Source organism: Rana temporaria, chromosome 7, assembly GCF_905171775.1.
Source record: "Rana temporaria chromosome 7, aRanTem1.1, whole genome shotgun sequence".
Lineage (NCBI taxonomy): Eukaryota > Metazoa > Chordata > Amphibia > Anura > Ranidae > Rana > Rana temporaria.
This window is the reverse complement of record NC_053495.1, coordinates 174513641-174533195: the sequence shown is the minus strand read 5'-3', so window position 1 is coordinate 174533195 and position 19555 is coordinate 174513641.

Sequence of the window (19555 nt, the reverse complement as noted above, 5' to 3'; positions counted from 1 at the left end):
ACAGCTGAGACTGTATTTGATGGGCACGGGTGAGGCTGTATTTGATGGGCACAGGTGAGACAGAATGGATGGGCTCAGCTGAGACTAATTTATGGGCACAGGTGAGGTGAAATGGATGGGCACAGGTGAGGCAAAATGGATGGGCACAGCTGAGACTGTATTTGATGGGCACAGGTGAAGTGAAATGGATGGGCACAGCTTAGACTGTATTTGATGGGCACAGGTGAAGTGAAATGGATGGGCACAGCTGAGACTATTTGATGGACGCTGGAGAGGCGGTATTTGATGGGCGCTTCATTAAAAAGTTAGGGTATACATAAGCAGGGCAAAGGGGGTGGAGTCCGGGGTGGAGCCAGGGGGGGGCGGCAAAATTAGGTTTCGCCTAGGGTGTCAAAAATTCTTGCACCAGCCCTGATGGTAGCTAATCAGCTTCTAACTTCAGATTGTTCCATTAAGCATTGCCAATAAACCCTGGAAGCTGATTGGTTTGTATGCAGAGCTGCACCAGATTTTTTACTCTCTGGTTTTAGTAAATCAACCCCAAACTGTCTTTGCCCAGGACCAATAATTTGCAGATAATCACTGCTTCAGTAGTTACATGTAAGTAGCCATAAATAGCTATGTCGGGGGGGATCAGCCTCCCATTACTTTGAATGGAGCTTCCCACTACAATGGGGCTTATAATCGCAAATGGTCACAAACGAAATGTTGTATCTTATATATATTGGCCTGGATTCACAAAGCACTTACGCCGACGTATCTCGAGATACGCCGCGTAAGTGTAACTATGCACCGTCGTATCTGTGCGCCGTGCCCACAAAACTAGATACGCCTGAAAATAGGCTTCCTACGACCGATGTATCTTGCCTACGCCGTCGTATCGTGGGCGCATATTTACGTGGTGTGCGCATTTGCCGCTCTAATTGATTTTCATGCAAATGAGGGAGATCTGCCGATTCACGAACGCAGTTGCGCCCGGCGCATAATATACGCGGTTTGCGTAAGTCGTACGTCCGATGTAAAGTTATTCCCCATATAGAAGGCGCAACTCATGCAAAGGTATGGACCAGGGAACACAAGCCGTCGTATCTTTTGTCATTTACGTTGTACGTGAATATGACTAGGCGTAGGTTACGTTCACGTCGTAGGCAGTGATCCGTCGTATCTTAGGGAGTAGTTCCGACGTGATTCTGAGCATGTGCACTGGGATGCGTCCACGGGACGGCGCATGCGCCGTTCGTTTTAAGTACTTCTATGGCGCTTGGCCCATCATTTGCATGGGGTCACGCCTCATTAGCATGGCTCACGCCCACTTCCACCTACGCTGGCTTACGCCGAGGAAACCCAGCGTATCTTTAGGAGCGAGTGCTTTGTGAATCCAGATACGCTACGCCTGCATAAATATGCGCCGATGTATGTGAATCTGGGCCATTATATGTATTGTATAAGTTCATGGATGAAGGTTACAACTTTTCTCCAGGGCTTTTTATAGTTACATTTTTTAAGTATTTATTATGCTAAGTATTTATTATGTTACATCATCTATTCTGATTTCCACTGGTAGTAAAATAAACAGTATAGTAAAATGGTCAAAGTATGATTTAAACTCAGTAAAGCATTGCAGCAAACCAGCTGGTTTAACCTTAAAGCGGAGGTTCACCCAAAAAACAAGTATTTAACATTACATTCTGTATACCTCAAACATGTACAGTATGCCTTTTTTTTGGGGGGGGGGGGGGTGTACATGCGGTATTATCGCTATTTTTCACCTGGCTTCCAGGTACTAGCTCCCGCGGGAGTAGGCGTTCCTATGCAGTGGCGCAATGTCCTCTGGGACTTCGCCCACATGATTGGCGTGCCTGACAAAAACTTCCCCCCGGCGGATAAGGCACGTCACGAGTTTCCGTAGCTAGCCGAACTGCGAGTCGGCTCTATACGGCACCTTTGCAGTCAGCTCTACACGGCTCCTAGTCGGTGCGCAGGCGCCGTATAGAGCTGACTCGCAGTTCGGCTAGTTTCGGAAACTCGTGACGCGCCTTATCCGCCGGGGGGTAGTTTTTGTCAGGCACGTCAATCATCTGAGCGAAGTCCCAGAGGACATTGCGCCACTGCATAGGAGCGCCTACTCCCGCGGGAGCTAGTATCCGTAACTAGCCGAACTGCGAGTCGGCTCTATACGGCGCCTTTGCAGTCAGCTCTACACGGCTCCTAGTCGGTGCGCAGGTGCCGTATAGCGCCGTATAGAGCTGACTAGCAGTTCGGCTAGTTTCGGAAACTCGTGACGCGCCTTATCCGCCGGGAGGGTAGTTTTTGTCAGGCACGTCAATCATGTGGGCGAAGTCCCAGAGGACATTGCGCCACTGCATAGGAACGCCTACTCCCGCGGGAGCTAGTATCCGTAACTAGCCGAACTGCGAGTCGGCTCTATACGGCGCCTTTGCAGTCAGCTCTACACGGCTCCTAGTCGGTGCGCAGGTGCCGTATAGCGCCGTATAGAGCTGACTAGCAGTTCGGCTAGTTTCGGAAACTCGTGACGCGCCTTATCCGCCGGGAGGGTAGTTTTTGTCAGGCACGTCAATCATGTGGGCGAAGTCCCAGAGGACATTGCGCCACTGCATAGGAACGCCTACTCCCGCGGGAGCTAGTATCCGTAACTAGCCGAACTGCGAGTCGGCTCTATACGGCGCCTTTGCAGTCAGCTCTACACGGCTCCTAGTCGGTGCGCAGGTACCCGCGGGAGCTAGTACCCGGAAGCCAGGTGAAAAATATCAATAATACCGTATGTACACCCCCCCAAAATAAAAACAGCATACTGTACATGTTTGAGGTATACAGAATGTAATTTTATATACTTGTTTTTTGGGTGAACCTCCGCTTTAATTAAATAATAGGAAAGATATTACAAGTTTGTGTGTTTTCCCGTCCTGGACCCTGACAGCAGTCATTTGCCTTCGGAAACCACTTTGTAGGACAACAAATGCACTCCTCAGCTTCTTCGTTCCGGCTCATTTGGAGAAAAGCAGAAGATGCAGTGCAGCCGCAGCCTTGAGGTCTACAGAAATATTTCCAGTTTGGCCCCTGAGTTGAGACTCCTGTGGAGATTGTATCTAATTCTAAAAATCTTCACACTTTTGCCCTACCATCATGTGAAATCTTTTATGCATGGTTACCCTCACTGCTGCTGAGGCAGTTGCTATGCAACAGATGATCTGGCTCCATAGGGCCCTGACATTAGTAAAAAGCAAATTGGCCACAGGAACTCTAATCTACCATGAAGAGCAGTTGGTACTGCACTTTCTCTTCAGATGGAAACCCTAATCAACAAGTATAACGTTCTCTAGATGTGTCCGAAAATTCTCCGGGCTGTAGGCAAGAAAGAAAAGATCTATTATCTGGTCCTACAAAAATCAGACTTTTCATTTTGTTGCATGCCTGATTTTTGTGAAAGCCTGTTTTGATGAGATAAAATTGCCAAGATAAAAAAGACTTTTTACATGGGATATGATAGCACATTTTTTCAAAGAAAGTCCTGGCAAACTACAAAATGAATATATTTAATATACTGTATATTCCCTTATATCTACTGTATTATTACTTTTAACTGTTATGACAACAAACTAGCCATGCTATATAGTTTTTCCTAACATTGGCCCCTACTTATAACCAGCATTTGTTTAATGGATAACTCCACATGGAAGTGATTTTTCCATATTAAGCTGAAAGGGGTTGTCAGGCCTCGTACACACGGCCGAGGAACTCGACGTGCCAAACACATCGAGTTCCTCGGCCAGTTCAGCCCTGAAGCCGCCGAGGAGCTCGGCGGGACGAGAGCTCCCATAGAACAACGAGGAAATAGAGAACATGTTCTCTATTTCCTCGTCGAGCTCCTCGTCGGCTTCCTCGGCCGAAAGTGTACACACGACCAGTTTCCTCGGCAGAATTCAGCCAGAAACTCGGTCGGAAGCTGAATTCTGCCGAGGAAACTGGTCGTGTGTACGGGGCCTAAAGGTACAATTTGTTTTTCCTAAATAGCTTCCTTTTCCTTAGTGCAGTCCTCCTTCACTTATCTCATCCTTCCATTTTTCTTTTAAATGTCCTTATTTCTTCTGAGAAATCCTCACTTCCTGTTCTTCTGTCTGTAAAGCCCCGTACACACGTCCGAGGAATTCGACGGGCGAAACACATCGTTTTGCTCGTCGAGTTTCTTGTGAAGCCTCCGAGGATCTCGGCGAGCCAAATTTTCCCATTGCCGTCAAGAAAAAAAAAACAGGTTCTCTTTTTGGGCCGATGAGATCCTCGGCGGTTTCGTCGTTGAAAAGTGTACACACGACCAGTTTCCTCAGCAAGAAACTCGGGCGTGTGTACGAGGCCTTACTCCACACAGTACTGCAAGGCTTTTTCCCTGGTGTGGAGTGTCGTGCTCGCCCCCTCCCTTGGACTACAGGAGAGTCAGGACACCCACTAACACACAGCTCCTTTCTCTATCTGCAATGTAGAGAGTGTCCTGACTCTCCGGTAGTCCAAGGGAGGGGGCAAGCACGACACTCCACACCAGGGAGAAAGCCTTGCATTACTGTGTGGAGTTACAGACAGAAGAACAGGAAGTGAGAATTTCTCAGAAGAAATAAGGACATTTAAAAGAAAAATCGAAGGATGAGGTAAGTGAAGGAGGACTGCACTAAGGTGAAGGAAGCTATTTAGGAAGAAAAAAATTGTACCTTTACAACCCCATGAATGTTGTGGGCTGTGTCATCTCCCAGCTTCTTTTATCTATTGAAGACTCTCGTGGTGACATCCCTCTGCCATAGATACAGGGTCTATCCTTCCCTCCTTGGAGTGCTACAAGTTTGCACTCATGTTAATATAAAATACATTTAAATTCCAGAATGAAGTGTGGGATCTCCTCGTAATATCTGCACAAGATGGGCAAAACAGTGAAAATGTAATACTCTAAACCACTGCTCCTCCTCCATTAGTAGCAGTGGTAGTTAATAGTAGTAATAGTTAGTAGTAGTAGTTATTAGTAGTATAATTAGTCATCATTATTATGCCAATGCCCCTTTCTGATCTCAATCTCCTCTGTAAATCAGCTAAAGCATCTCAAGTTGCAGTAATTTAATCTTGGCTGAAATCTACGTATATTCGTTTAAATTAATACAGTACGGGAGCTGCGGTGGCTCAACGCGATTGGCACTGCGCTGACAAGCCATTCACCTCTGCAGCTAGAGGTTCGGATCCCGGTCTCAGCTACATGTGAATTGAGTTTGGTGGTCTCAGCCCGACTCCCGGTGGGTGTGCTATGCGAGGTAAGCTTGCGCTTAGTACGCCCACCCCCCTCCCACAAAAAACACCACACTTACACGCACTCGAAATTGGGTTAACATGCACGCACTTTGACCACGCGGTCTCTAAAAAGAGAGGCGAAGGACTAACGGGGCTGGTTGAGCGGGCTAGGTCCTCTCACTCCCTTATAGGGAGTTCCTCTGCCCCGTTGGGCTTCAAAGCGGAGCAGGTAGGGCGGGCTGTGTGGGAGGACCCCCTCACACACACACCCGGGGCATGGAGAAAGGTGGCAGATTGCCTCTGGGGGAGGCATGCCTACTCCCAACTCCTGCAGTCTGGCTCCTCTCTCGAGTACATGCACAAAATTAAAAAAAATAAAAGCAAAAAAAAAATTTTCATAGTAACTCTAACCACTGATACTTAAAAAAATTTTCATAGTAACTCTAACCACTGATACTTAACTTTTCTGGAATTCTCCACCTCTCTGTCTGTCAGAGCTGGGAGCTCGGCTATGACTAAGCACTGATTGTTTGTGCGAAACGCGTCAGCTTTTTTACCCCACTGCTTACTGTGCTGTGTTTTGTAGTGCTTTTTATCCTTTTTACACCAATAAAGGCTACCTTTTTAGGTTTATTTTGGTGTGCAGCTGTCCATGAATTTCTTTCATTGATTTTTTGCCTTGTGCATTGCCAGCACCCCACGGTCTTTGAGGAGGACATTGATTGCTTATTGCATTTGCCTGGAGCGGCGGTCTCTTTTTCTTCAGCTGGGAGTCCCAGCCTTGTGTAAACTCCATGTTGGATGATGTTGGAGCTTACACAGGTTCTGGGCCTGGTAATTGCCGCTCAGGCACTGCATGCTTGGAGGTGGTCACATGCTCCACCATACCTTGAAGCTCAGGGTAATTATGGAAGCCTCTGACTGCATACCAGTGGATGGATGGCTTTTCTTAGACAAAAACCTGTCACCTTGCCCTGACTGAGAACAGAATCAGGACATGAGAAAATTAGAAGAGAAAATGACAAGGAGTTGTGCCAGGAGAGGCATGTGTTTTTCCTATCCCAAGGAATACAAATTCCCACTAGGGAAAGAGTGCTCCGTCACAAAGAAAAGGTCCCAACATTGGCAGGACTTTAGTTATATTTTTCAATGGCTTTTGACTTATACAGGGATTGTACAGGGATTGAAGAACCTAGTGAGGCCATTTTCTTATGTATGGTATTGTGATTTTAAATTGTTTGTATCCATACTGTGTATGTTGCGATTGTTACCTTTGTCTAACCCTTTCTATATTTTCTTTTTCAGGGCTTTTGCCATCTTAATAAAGCCTATGCTTGTCATGGTCAAGAAACCCGTTTGAGATTATTTGAGCTTTGTGTATTATCCTGCTGGAAGAAGCCAGCAGAAGATGGGTACACTGTAGTCATAAAGGGAAGGACATGGTCAGCAACAATACTCGGGTAGGCCGTGGCATTTAAACGATGCTCAATTGGTACTAAGTGGCCCAAAGTGTGCCGAGAAAATATTCCCCACACCATTACACCACCACCAGCCTGAACTGTTGATACAAGGCAAGATGGATCCAAGCCTTCATGTTGATTACACCAAATTCTGACCCTACCATCTGAAGGTCGCAGCTCAAACCGAGACTCATCAGACCAGGCAATGTTTGTCCAATCTTATATTGTCCAATTTTGGTGAGCCTGTGTGAATTGTAGCCTCAGTTTCATGCTCTTAGTTGAAAGGAATGGCACCCAGTGTGGTCCCCTGCTGCTGTGTTGTGCGTTCAGAGGTGGTATTCTGAATACCTTGGTTGAAATTAGTGGTTATTTGAGTTACTGTTGTCTTACTATCAGGGCATTTTTTCAAGGGGAACTTGGGGGATCTCAGTTCCACCACCTCTGGCTCAGACCCTTTGGTACCTGCTCACCACAATCACTTATAAACACAGAAGTCCGGTTTCTGTGTTTACAAGTGACAGCTTTGCACTATTTGATGTGATTTGGTGTGTGTGTGTGTGTGTGTGTGTAGGGGAGGGGTTTTGGGTGGTCATGGTTGAGTTCCAGCACCTATTGTTTGAGGAAAAAAAGCCCTGCTTTCTATCATCTAGAACAGGGATCCACAAACTACGGCCCTCCAGCTGTTGCGGAACTACACATCCCATGAGGCATTGTAAAACTCTGACATTCACAGACATGACTAGGCATGATGGGAATTGCAGTTCCTGAACAACTGGAGGGCCGTAGTTTGAAGACCCATGATCTAGAACCTGATGTCCATTCTTCTCTGACATCAACAAGGCATTTTCGTCCACACAACTGCCGCTCACTGGATATTTTTCAGACCATTCTCTGTAAACCTGAGAGATGGTTGTGCGTGAGAATCCCAATAGATCGGCAGTTCTTGAAATACTGAGACCAGCCCGTCTGGCACCAACAACCATGCCACGTTCAAAGTCACTTAAGTCCTTACCTTCACCATGTCTAGATACCTAAATGCATTTAGCTGGATTCACAAAGAGTTACACCGGCGTATCAGTAGATACGCCGTCGTAACTCGGAATCTAAGCCCGTCGTATGTTTAAGTGTATTCTCAAACTGAGATACACTTAAACCTAGCTAAGATACGATGGCCTGCGCCGTCGTACCTTAGGGTGCAATATTTCCGCTGGCCGCTAGGTGGCGCTTCCGTTGAGTTCGGCGTAGAATATGCAAATGACTAGATACGCCGATTCACAAACGTACGCTTGCCGGTCGCAGTAAAGATACGCCATTTCCGTAAGAGGTACGCCGGCGTAAAGATAAAGCTGCCCCCTAGGTGGCCTAGCCAATGTTAAGTAAGGCCGTCGTTCCCACGTCAAAATTTAAAAATTTGACGTCGTTTGCGTAAGTCGACCGTGAATGGGGCTGGACGTAATTTACGTTCACGTCAAAACCAGTACGTCCTCGCGACGTACTCTGGAGCAATGCACCCTGGGATATGTACACGGACGGCGAATGCGCCGTTCGTAAAAAACGTCAATCGCGTCGGGTCACAAGTAATTTACATAAAACACTCCCCCCTCATCCTCATTTGAATTAGGCACGCTTACGCCGGCCCATTCACGCTACGCCGCCGTAACTTAGGAGGCAAGTGCTTTGTGAACACAGCACTTGCCTCTCTGACTTACGGCGGCGTAGCGTAAATACGATACGCTACGCCGCCTCAAAGATGCACACATCTACCTGAATCTAGCTAATTGAGTTGCTGCCATGTGATTGGCTGATTAGCAATTTGTGTTACCAAGCAATTGAACAGGTGTACCTAATAAACTGGCCAGTAAGTGAATGTCCTATGTGTTAGAAGTGGGTTATTTAGGGTAAATAATGTTTATTTTATTCATTTATTCATTTTTTTCTCACTTGTACTTAAATGTATTCATGTCTCAAATTATTTGAATTCTAAGACCTTGGTGATTTATTCAAAAATCTTTCTTATTTTAGCACAGGATTTTTGGAATAACATACGTTTTCAATGATTTCAGTTAATGTATGCATTAAAACACAACTTTCAACTGTGTGTATCATTGTGAAAAGGTTACACTAGCTTAGTACGTGTTTCATTTACACTGTGTTTATTGCTATACTTCTTTATACATAAGTCTGTTCTTTATAAACTTTGGTAATATTGAGCGGTGGCTACATCAAAGCACCTTCGGATTCTTTATATTCTAAACCACGTCTGATCTGATCACCGTGTACTCACTGAAGCTCGCTCCCTGAGACCATCCTCTGTTTTTAATTTTGCTCTTTTCTAAAGACTGCTTGTAGCATGATGTAGCACCTGCTGCTCCAGATCCCCGGAGTATATGGATTCTGGTTAACCAGGGCAACGGGAAACAATTAAAGTGTGGTTAAAAATATATAATTTCCAAAAGGCTTCAAATTAGAATGGAAATTAAATTGTATGCACAAGAACACAACACAATAACAGAATGTGGAAGAACTGTCTGCACCTTAAAGTAATTATTTCACCAAAAAAAGTCAATTTAAATAAAACTTAACTGTCTGGCTACCTTCACCTCCGATTTCACCCATCTGCAGTGCTAACAGTGCACAGAAAGCTGCCACATTCTGGGCCAGATCCACAAACGAATTACGCCGGCATATCTATGGATACGCCGCGTAATTTCAAAGTTCCCCCGTCGTATCTGTGTTTTGTATCCACAAAACAAGATACGACTGAATCTGGGCTCGATCCGACAGGCGTACGTCTTAGTACGCCGTCGGATCGTAGGTGCATATTTACGCTGGCCGCTAGGTGGCGTTTCCGTCGAATTCTGTTTTGAGTATGCAAATTAGCTAGATACGGCGATCCACGAACGTACGTCCGGCCGGCGGATTTTTTTACGTCGTTTGCGTTCGGCTTTTTCCGGCATATAGTTACCCCTGCTATATGAGGCTTATCCTATGTTAAGTATGGCCGTCGTTCCCGCGTCAAATTTTGAAAATGTTACGTCGTTTGCGTAAGTCGTTCGCGAATAGGGCTTTGCGTAGAATAAAGTCACCGTCGTAAGCATTGGCTTGTTCCGGTTTTATTTCGAGCATGCGCACTGGGATACCCCCACGGACGGCGCATGCGCCGTTCTAAAAAAACGTTATTTACGTCGGGTCACGACATATTAACATAAAATACGCCCCCATCACATACATTTGAATTGCTCGCCCTTACGCTGCCTAAGTTACACTACGGCAGGAATTTTTTGAGGATACAAAAAAAAAGATGTAAGTTACGGCGGCGTAGTGTATCTGAGATGCCGTTGCCGCCATCTTGCTTCACCCTACCTATGCCGTGGAAGCTTCCGCGCATGCGTCAAAGTCATTTCGAAGCATGCGCGGGTTTCCACGGCGACAGGTAAGTATACACACGCTCGGGTTTCTCGTCGGGAAACAGGCCAACAAGAATCTCGATGAGAAAAAAGAGAGCAGGTTCTCTTTTTTTCTGGACGAGATTCTGTGTTATTTTTATTACTATCTTTAAAGTGAAAACACCCTGCAAGAAAGGCATAATGAGCTAGTATGCATACAGTAGCATACTAGCTCATTATGTATTACTTACCTCAGATTGAAGCCCCCTGCAGTGGTCCACGTCTCCCCCTTCGGCCGCCAACATCTCGTCCTGGAGTTACTTCCGGGTATCGCGGCTCCGGTGCTGTGATTGGCCGGAGCCGTGATGACATCACTCCCGCGGGAGCCACCGGTAACGCCACGCAGACTGAAGAAACGGCACATAGTTGCCATTGCTTCAGTTTACCCAATGCGCATGTCCGATGTCATCGGTACATGCAGGGAACAGAGGATATCTCCTAAACCGTGCAGGTTTAGGAGATATCCTGGGTAACTACAGGTAAGTCTTAATATAGGCTTACCTGACCTGTAGCCTAATGTTGTTAAAAAGGGTTTACAACCACTTTAAGGCCACGTACACACGATCGGTCCATCCGATGACAACGGTCCGAAGGACCGTTGTCATCGGTTAACTGATGAACCTGACTGATGGTCTGTCGCGCCTACATAACATCGATTAAAAAAACGATCATGTCAGAACGCGGTGACGTAAAACACAACGACGTTCTGAAAAAAACGAAGTTCAATACTTCCAAGCATGCGTCGACTTGATTCTGAACATGCGCGGGTTTTTAACCGATGCTTTTGCATACTAACGATCGGTTTTGACCTATCGGTTAGGCGTCCATCGGTTAAATTTTAAAGCAAGTTCTCATTTTTTTGACCGAAGGTTAACTGACCGATGGGGCCCACACACGATCGGTTTGGACCGATGAAAAGGTCCTTCAGTCCGTTTTCATCGGTTTTGACCGATCGTGTGTACACGGCCTAAGGAGACTTAATGTGAAAGGGGGGTATTCCTCTGTTATGATGTGTGACATATTGTAATTGATTCACACACAACCGGTGCCATTGGGGGAAACTTAAAAAAGGGGAGAGCTATTTGGAGAGGATAAAACAAAAGGTGTGTTGACAGTATGCCCCCCTTTTTTTTTATTAACTGCACCCATTGTCAGATCCGACAGGCTAGATCTGGCCCTGGGTGACAACGCAGGAGTAAAATTTGGAGGCACGGAAAAAGTGTTGTCACCCTATAACAGTCAGTACCTAAACAAGAACCTTCACAGCAGGGTCCCCAGGTATTATTAACAACAGCTGATTATGTAAAAATATTAAAAATTACTTTTGAAATTACATAAACATGTAAAAGCTTATTTGAGATTTTAGTGATTGATTATTTACATTCAATATACTTTACCATTTACGCTGAGGGAAGAAACAGTACATTCAATCCATACAATTCTGACTTTCTTCATTGTGGCCTTATCTTACAGCTGCAATAAGCTGGCGGGTAACAAGCACATTGCTCTGCATGTTTAATACCTCTGTGAATAAGTCTTCAAACAATTCATCACCTTCTTAAGTCCTCTATAGTACAGACTTTATTTTGCAGCCTTTAAACAAAGCTGCTCTAAGGATATAATTATTATACCCTAATTATGTGTTTTAGGGATAAAAGTAATATATTCCACAGCCTCTAAAACAAACTATCCCCACTGATGAAATTCAAACACATCATTGGAAATCTGAAAAAATAATCCAAAACTCACCACAAATGGTCCAATCTCTGTGTCCAATCCCCTTGGTTACCAGGAACTATGTAGAGCAATGACCTGCCTGCCTAGATACAAATTTAATGGATCTTGAAGTAGGTCACTATGGGCCTGATCCACAGCCAGCGGGTGTAACTTAAATATTCGGATTTAAGTTACACCGCCGGAAAATTTCTACCTAAGTGCCCGATCCACAAAGCACTTACCTAGCAATTTTCTGCGGTGTAACTTAAATCCGGCCGGCGCAAGGCGTTCCTAATTTAATGGGGCGAGTCCCATTTAAATTAGGCGCGCTCCCGCGCCGGACGTACTGCGCATGCTCCCAACGTAATTTTCCCGACGTGCTTTGCACGGTTTTACGTTGCGCCGGGTTTTGAGAATCGCGACGGGCGTAAAAAAAAAATACGAGTTGCGGCGGGGAAAAAAAAAGACAGCGACGCTGGATAGAAGGGTCTACTTTTACAAGGTCTAAACAGTTTAGGCCTTGTAAAAGCAGCCCTAATATTGCGACGGCAAACTAATACTTACGGAGAAAAAACTAAGCGTAAAAGCTTTGTGGATCTCCGTAAGTGCTAATTTGCATACCCGAAGCGGCATTTCGACGAGAAATGCCCCCAGCGGCGGATGCGGTACTGCATCCTAAGATCCGACAGTGTAAGTCCCTTACACATGTCGGATCTTCTCCCTATCTATGTGAAACTGATTCTGTGGATCAGTTTCATAGATAGAAACAGGGATACGACGGCGTATCAGTAGATACGCCGGCGTATCCCTTTTGAGGATCAGGCCCTTGATTACAAAGTTTTGGCCACTCTAAATAAGATTGTACAAAGATTGTATGGTCAAATGGTAACATGTATAGTGAGCATCAAAGTTCTAAGAGAATGTATAGGATAGTAGCTGTATATCAGTATACAATGAAACCATGGTGTTGATTTACTAAGCGTTTGCGCCTTGTTTAATGGCGCATCGGCATGCGCAATGGCCGTTTCAGCATTTACTAAAGGAATGCGCCGGCAATGCAGCACTATTCCAGATCCGGCATCTAGAAATGTAATAAAAAAGAGTTTGGGGGTGAGTTTATAATGGGGGGATGTAGAATGATGTGGGGAAGTTTAGTGACATGTGTTGTGTAACATATACGGCCTGAATAGAAAGTGACTTTTGTAAAAACCAGCCGCTGCGCCTGCTAATACATTTAAACCTGCGGGAGGTTTATTTGTGTACTTCGCATGCGCTTGCGGCATTTTCCCATGCCCTGGGAATGTGATGTAACAAGGGGTGCGGTCGCCGGGTGGCATCACCCGGTGACCACGCCCCATGCCTATATAAGTTGTTGCGCAACGTGCACACGCATTACAGCGGGAGAGCTCGTCATGTAAACATCGTTGGAAGAGAAGAGGGAACAAGACGGCGGAGAAGAATGGGCCCCCATGGTGGAGCCCGGCAGAAAAGAGAACACAGAAGACGGCAAAGAAATCCCCCCCAGGTAGAAAATGGCGAAGAAGTCCGGGACCCCCCCTTGTAAAAGAGCTTTAAGAAAAAAGGGGGGGCCTGGCAGAACGCAACAAGACGGCAGTGAAGTCCACCCCCAGCAGAAAACGGCGAAGAAGTCCGCCCCCCCGCTTGTAAAAAAGCTTAAAGAAGAAAGCGGGGGGCTCGGCAGAAGCCCCCCTAGCTGACTAATAAATTACTTTAAAAACCTGTGTAGTGTGTTTTTTTTAACTTAAATTTTTCCCCCAGGTGAATAGGTAGGGGTACGATGTACCCCATACCCATTCACATAGGGTGGGGGGCCGGTATCTAGGGGCCCCCTTATTAAAGGGGTGTCCCAGATTCCGTTAAGCCCCCCGCCCACAGACCCTGACAACCACTGGGCAAGGGTTGTGGGGATGAGGCCCTTGTCCCCATCAACATGAGGACAAGGTGCTTTGGGGGGGACCCAAAAGCATCTTCCCCATGTTGAGAGCATGTGGCCTGGTAGGGTTCAGGAGGGGGTGCTCTCTCGTCCCCCCCTCTTTTCCTGCGGCCAGCCAGGTTGTGTGCTCAGATAAGGGGTCTGGTGTGGATTTTTGAGGGAACTCCACAACATTTTTTTTTTTTGGGGTGGAGTTCCCCCTAAAATCCATACCAGACCCGAAGGGCCTGGTATGGATATTTGGTGGAAACCCCACGTAATTTTTTTTTAAATTTGATGGCGGGGTTCCCCTTAATATCCATACCAGACCTGAAGGGCCTGGTAATTGAATTTGGGGGGACCCCCACGCTTTTTTTTTTTAGCAATGACTGTTCTCCGGGAGCCGACAATTCATTATAGCCACGAGTGATTTTAAATGACTTTTTTTCCTTCAGAATGTCATTTTGTGCAGGAACAGTTCTAACCACGGGAAACATGCGCTAATTTACAGGCATACTATACACACCCCCCCCCCCTCCCCACCCAGGTACGAAATTAAAAGGAATATTTCACTTTTATTGTGCCATATGCCATATGTTAAAGAGGACTTTCGATCACTTACCTTTCACCAATTTCACTTTTATTGTTTCACTTTAAGCATTATTAAATTCACTGCTCCCGAAAAAATGTCTGTTTTAAAAACAAAATTGGCATTGATACATGTCCCCTGGGGCAGGACTCAGGTCCTCAAACACTTTTTAGGACAAAAACTTGCATATTAACCTTTAAAATTAACACTTTTGATTTCCCCCATAGACTTCTAAAGGGAGTTCGGCAGCTTCTACCGTTTACATATTTATTATTGCATTGTGCCCGCTGCTGCGCTGGTTCACACGCTCAATTAATGATTTATCCGGCGCACCTATTGAGCCATGAACCGGCGCAGCATATTGTTTATAGTAAATCAGCCCACATGTGTTTGAACAGGAGACGCCAAAAATGCCTACAAGCACTATTCCAAGCCGCTAAAAGATTTTAAGGGACCCTCCCATCCCGGGCAGACTGTTCAGGGGCTCTTCCATCTCATGCACACTGTTCAGAGACCCTCCCATCCTTGACATACTGTTCAGAGACCCTCCAATCCTAGATATATTCTTCAAATACCCCTCCATCCTGGGCATATTTTTCAGCAACTTTTCGATTCTGGATTCACTGTTCAGTATCATCCTGGACATATTGTTCAGGGACCTTCCCATCCTGGGCATACATTTCAGAGACCCTCCCATCCTAGGTACACTGTTCAGAGATCCTCCCATCCTGGTCATGCTCTTCAGGGACCCTCCCATCCTAAGCACGCTCTTAAGAGACCCTCATATCCTGGGCATGCTCTTCAGAGACCCTCACATCCTAAGCATGCTCTTCGGAGACCCTCACATTCTGGGCATGCTCTTCAGAGACCCTCCCATCATGGAGACTCTAACATCATGGGCATACTTTTGAGGGCCTCTCCCATCCTCTGCATACTGTTGGGGGACTCTCCCTTCCTGGGCACACTGTCCTGAGATACTTGCATCCTGGGTCTACTGTTCAGAGGCCCTCCATTCATGGGCATACTGTTCTGAGACCCTCACAGTCCTACATCCTTGATATACTGCTGGGAGACTCTCCCATCCTAAGCAAACTGTTCAGAGACCCTTCTGTCCTGGGCACACTTTTCAGAAGCCCTCCCATTCTTGGCATACTGTTGAGAAACCCTCCCATCCTGGGCATACTGTTCAAAGACCCTCCCATCCTGGGCACACTTTTCAGAAGCCCTCCCATTCTTGGCATACTGTTGAGAAACCCTCCCATCCTGGGCATACTGTTCAAAGACCCTCCCATCCTGGACATACTGTCGAGAGACACTCACTTCTTGGGCATACTGTTCAGAGACCCTCCCATCCTGGGAATACTGTCAGGGGACTCTCCCATCCTGGGCACCCTGTTTAGAGACCCTTTCATCCTGGCCATACTGTCCAGAGACCCTTACTTCTTGGGCATACTGTTCAGGGACCCTCCCATTCTGGGTAGACTGTCAGGGGACTCTTCCATCCTGGGCATACTGTTCAAAGACCCTCCCATATTGACTCTTTATAGGGGGGGGTGTCTGATTTGTGGGAGGGTGGGTGTGCTATTTATGTGTCTCATTCCTCCTGTGGGGGAATTGAGCTTATTTTGTTACCAGAACATGCCGTCATATGCCTTATATATGTTTTTGATATAGCTTATAGCTTCAATAAAATTTGTAGTTAACTCTTTATTGTGTGCAGCTGTCTGTCTCTTTTTTATTAAATTTTTTGGTCATATTCTATTTGGATTGCACCCCCCGATAATATCGGTGAGTACTGCAGCTTTTACAATTAGGTGGGAATCCCATATTCTCTCTCTTTTGCACCCTCCCATCTTGGACATACTGTTTAGAGACCCTCTCATCTTGGGCATCTTGTTGAGGGACTCTCACAATTTGGGAATACTGTTGGGAGACTCTCCCACCCTGGACACACTGTTAAGAAACCCTCTCATCCTGAAAACACCTTTCACAAGATAGGCCTCTTCTGAAGCTAAATCTCCTACCATTCAACACAATTTTAAATATATATTGGCTGCTGTGACTCCAGTAATGGACTGTAGGAATGGTAAGGGCATGGCTTTGAATCAGAAGTGGTGGGGCTTATGTCCAAGTGGGACAAGCAGTAAGGATAATGAGATAAAACTAAGCAAGGTCAAGATAGGCTTAACGTATACAAAAATGTAAAACTTTATTTTCAGTTTTGGATAGAGTGGAGAGTGATTAGAACACATTTGCCTTCTCTTGTTGTCCTGTTTACTGAAAGAAAATCCCAAACTGCGGGTTGTCGCGAGAAAAGAATAAGGGAAAATTGGGGAAACTAGATCTGGTGACAACCAGAGATTCTCTCACATTGAAACAGGAAGTAAAAGGAAATCTACCTAATGGGGACACAGATTGCAAAAAATACCTGACAGGAGTTATATATAACCTTCTCTTACTATAGCCCAAAAAAAGCTGTGATCTGCTTCAAAAAGAAAAGTTGGGATTTGCAATAGCTTTACAACCTAGATCTTATAGCTGATTCAAACCTATATATAGGCATTTTGTTAATCATATGTTCTTTTTGATTTGCCCAGGTTGGTGACAGGTTTACTTGATAAGCCAATATTTCCCTTGGAGAAAAATCACTGATAAAAAAAAATATATATAAGCATTCCTGTTTAATAAAATATACCCATCTGTTTTTGCTCATTTAAAACTATTAGCAAACATGTTTTTTCTAAAATGGATATAAATGTGCATACATTATAATAAATTATAACGCGCATTACTAATTTACAAATGTGGCTGGGTCTGTGAGCCTGGTGAGCCTTGTAAAGAACTTGCAAAGATAAACTAGATTGAACTTTGTCAGCTTTGTTCTTTCACTAGGAGGAAAGCCAGCTTGTCTTGCATGTAGATAAGTGACTATCAGGAACTGTACCAGATTTCTTCTAACATGGATCTATATTTGGCCCGTAATGGTGACCAGCCTCAGTCTGATTGCTCTTTTCATGCATAGCTTTTCAGAGAAATTGCAGGTCAGCAATTTTATGAGTAGCACATTCAGAAAGGGAATATTCTGATTGGGCGATGCTGTTGTCATGGAGACGCGGACGTCCTGAAACCTAGTAGACTAGGTAGTGGAATGTCCTCTACTCTGTGGCTCAATACTATCATTGACATTTTCAGGAGACGCATAGAAGGAGGAAATGACTGTGCCTAAATCTGTTTTCAAGCTGGGCACAAATTAGAATGAGGTTAAAAATTACACAGAGAAAAATCTGCCATGCACTCAATACCTGGATCATTTCCTGCGGGCAAGGCTAAGTAATGTGCATCTTTTCTGAAAACGCTGCTGGATACATATTCCAAAAAACCTTGAAAGAAAATATGTTGATCATATTTTTTGGGTTCTAATGCAAAAGCAAGATATTGTTTTAAAAGTAAGAAGCTGATAAAACCAATCATAATGTTAAAGGGATTAAAGGGGTCATTCACAAGGGTGGCTATCGGGAAGTAAACCCTTTACAACCACTTTAACCTACAGGTAAGAATAGATTAAGGCTTACCTGTATGTAGGTGCTCGAAATATCTCCCATACCTGCACGGTCTAGGAGATATTTGCAAATCGCCTTAGGGCGATTTCTTCTGCGTATGCGCCGGCTTTAGAAAGGGCACGCTGCGGGAGTGACGTCACACGACATCACGCGGCTCTGGCCACTCACAGAGCCGGAGTTCGCGGCCCTGAAAGGAAGAGGGGTGAAGAATGGATGGTCGCTATTAGCGGGCTTCTCCTGCAGGTAAATGTCACATAATAGGCTACTATGCGATGCATAGTAGTCCCTTATGCTTTACCTTTGCAGGGAAACAAAGAGGAAGTAACACCCATCAGGGTTTACTTCCTCTTTAAAGCAGGTATATCAAAAAAGTTCTTATGTATCTATTATAATACACTACAGGCACACCCCACTTTTAAGTACACAATTGGGTTTATTTACTATCACTGGAGAGTGCAAAATCAGACTCACTTCTGCATAAAAACCAATGAGCTTACAGGTTTTATTACCAGGCTTAATTGAACAAACTGGGGTTTGAAGCTCATTAGTTTCTATGCAGAAGTGAGCCTGACTTTGCACTCTCCAACAATAGTAAATAAACCCCATTGTGTACTTTAAAGTGGGGTATGTGTGTATTAATAATAACTATTTTGACATATGGGTCTTCCGTGTTTAATTTTTGGCCTTATTAACATTGTGTCCACCATCGCAGGGCTGAAATATTTCTTGTGATTTCAGAAGTCAGTAGAAGGAGTTGGCTGGATATGGTTTGACGTGTTTTATATGTATAAATAATGGCAATGTACAAACTTATACTTATAGATAATTGCAGAGTTTTTATTTTTTTTACATACCCTTTTTTAATTGTCTTCACTAATTCTAATGTACATTTGGGTCTGGTATAAATTTTAAGGAGAAACCCCAAACAAACAAAAAAAAGTGTGGAGTCCTCCCAAAAATCCACACTAGACTCTTATCTAAGCATCTAGCCTAGCAGGCCAAGAAGGTTCACCTCCCCCACTTCCAATACATACCAGGCCACATTTTCTCAACATGGGTGGTACCTTGCCAGAGGGAACTTCCGGGCACAGTATCGTATCCCCATGTTGATGAGGACAAGGGCCTCTTCCTTGCAACCACTGAAAGGTGTCTGCAGTTGGGGGGGGGGGGGTGGTTATTGAGGTCTGAAAGTCCCAATATCCTTGTCCTTGGTTAAAAAAAAAATGTGCAGCTGTTATTCCCAGGAGATCAGTCTTTGGGATTGGATCGCGCTGAAGGTTGTCGGGTTTCTTTTTGGGCATCATTCATTGTGATTGACATTGATCTGCATCATTGGTCAATGTCATTGACGATAGATGTATATTGTGGGACATTTTTTTTTCTAATACAAAACTTGTCTAAAACTATGCAAGTGTTCATATGAGATAAGGGGGAGCAGTATCTGGGTTCCACCTATTGTTAAAGGGGTCTTCCAGATTCTAAAAAGCACACCACCATCAGATCCCCACAACAAGGTTATGGGGAAATGGCCTTTGTCCTCATCAAAATAGGGACAATGTGTTTTGCCG